Raw genomic sequence first — 2,525 nt, 5'->3', positions numbered from 1 at the left:
AAAAGCAGTTGCAAGCCAGGCACAATGGCTTACAGCTGTAATCTCAACAGTTTGGGAGGCTGAGGCAGGAGGATTGATTGAGGACAGGAGTTTGAATCAGCCTGGGCAACATAGTGAGACCGTGCCTCTACAAAAAGTTTAAAAATTAGGTAGGCATGGCCAGGTGCAGTGGCTCACACCTGTAATCCCAGCACTTTGGGAGGCCAAGGCAGGCGGATCACGAGGTCAGGAGTCAGAGACCACCCTGGCCAACATGGTAAAACCCTGTCTCTAATAAAATTACAAAAATTAGCCAAGCATGGTGGCATGCACCTGTAACCCCAACTACTCAGGTTGCTGAGGCAGGAGAATCGCTTGAACCCGGGAGGCGGAGATTGCAGTGAGCCGAGATTGCACCACTGCACTCCAGCCTGGGCGACAGAACAAGACTCCATCTCAAAAAAAAAAAACAAAAAACTTAGCTAGGCATGGTGGTGCACGCCTGTATTCCCAGCTATAGGCGAGGCTGAAGTGGGAGGATCACTGGAGCCCAGGAGTCTGAGGCCGTAGTGACAGAGCAAGACTTTGTCTCAAACTGTTTTTTTAAAAAGGGAGTTGCTCACAGGGGACTTCTGTTTTCTGAAGCGTTCAGTGTATTTTCACGAGTGGACACCGTGGATAAAAACAGATAAATTTTATTTCAACAGGTGAATGCTTCCTACCGGCACTCCTGGACAATCTTTGGGCAACTCCTGGAGACAGGTCCAGGCAGCTGATGAATTCAGCTTCAAGATCTGGAACCCCGGCTATGTGGTCATTGGAGAATGCGCCTTCATACACACGCCCGTTCTTGAAAGTTAATCGGCCCTGCAGACAGAAAAACAACTTTGTGCAGTTTAGGAAAAGTTTTCTTAGAAAAACACTGGTAAGGCCGGGTACGGTGGCTCACACCTGTAATCCCAGCACTTTGGGAGGCCGAGGCAGGCGGATCACAAGGTCAGGAGTTCGAGTTCAGACTGGCCAACATGGTGAAACCCCACCGCTACTAAAAATACAAAAAGTAGCCAGACGTGGTGGCGTGTACTGTAGTCCCAGCTACTCGGGAGGCTGAGGTAGGAGAATCGCTTGAACCCAGGAGGCGGAGGTTCCACAGGGAGCCGAGATCACATCACTGCACTCCAGCCTGGGTGACAGAGAGTCTGCCTCATAAAAGGAGGGAGGGGAGGGGAGGGGAGGGGAGGGGAGGGAAGGGAAGGGAAGGGAAGAAGGAAAGGGAAGAAGGAAAGGGAAGAAGGAAAGGAAAGGAAAGGAAAACATGAGTAAATGTACATCAATAGTTTTTTCAAGAGTTTGGAGTTTTTCGCTTGTTTTGAAAATACGCACTTACTCCACATGTAGTCAGGCTCCTGGGTCTCATGCACTGTATAAATTCTCTCTCTTCCTCCTTCTTCTATTCCTCCTCCTCCCCTCTCTCTATCTCCCCCACAATCTTTCTCCAACTTTAAGCACCTCTAGGCCACAGAAGGTGTCTTATTAAACTAGGCTAGTGACCAGCAGAATGCCCATCACACAATAGAGACTCCCTGATTTTTTTTTTTTTTTTTTTTTGTGAGATGGAGCCTCACTGTCACCCAGGCTGGAGTGCAGTAGCATGATCTTGGCTCACTGTAACCTCCATCTCCTGGGTTCAAGCTATTCTCCTTCCTCAGTCTCCCAAGAGGCTGGGATTACAGGTGCCCACCACCACGCCTGGCTAACTTTTGTAATTTTAGTAGAGATGGGGTTTCACCATGTTGGCCAGGCTGGTCTTGAACTCCTGGCCTCAAGTGATCTGTCCACCTCAGCCTCCCAAAGTGCTGGGATTACAGGCGTGAGCCACCAAGACTCCCTGAGATTTGTCAAACCCAGGTCAATAGTCAGTTACTGATTCAAAAGTGGGCAAATGACCCTATTTGGCTCAGTGAAATGGAAGACCCTTTTAGAAAGCTTCTGTCAAAAGTTCCTCCTTTTCTTCTACTTAGTATGGTATGCGGATGTGAAGGCTGGAACCACAGCAGCCAACTTGCAATCATGAGGGAGGAAAAACACAAGGGTGAAAGTGACATGGTGGGAGATGCTATGGATAGATGGAAGAGAAATTCTGACAGCAATGAGTTGCTGAAGCCTACATTATATTCTGTATTACACATGGCAGACAACACTAGACTGTCTGTTAGTTGCAAACCAAAACCACCATCATACATACACATACACACACACACACAAACACACACACACACATACCCCAAAAACTAAATAACCACTAAATACACAGGAAATCAATGACCACTGAAAATATTTTGCCAGGCACAGTGGCTCATGCCTATAATCCCAGCACTTTGGGAGGCTGAGGCAGGAGGATTGTTTGAGGCCAGGAGTTTGAGACCAGCTTGGCCAACATGGTAAAACCCGCGTCACTACTTTAAAAAAAAAAAAAAAAAAAAAAAAAGAGCTGAGCGTAGCGGTGCACACCTGTAGTCCCAGCTACTCGAGTGGCTGAGGCACAA

The sequence above is a fragment of the Piliocolobus tephrosceles genome, unplaced genomic scaffold, assembly GCF_002776525.5.
Source record: "Piliocolobus tephrosceles isolate RC106 unplaced genomic scaffold, ASM277652v3 unscaffolded_32793, whole genome shotgun sequence".
In the NCBI taxonomy this organism is placed as follows: Eukaryota; Metazoa; Chordata; class Mammalia; order Primates; family Cercopithecidae; genus Piliocolobus; species Piliocolobus tephrosceles.
The sequence above is the reverse complement of the archived record's forward strand: the minus strand, read 5'-3'. Positions refer to the sequence as shown.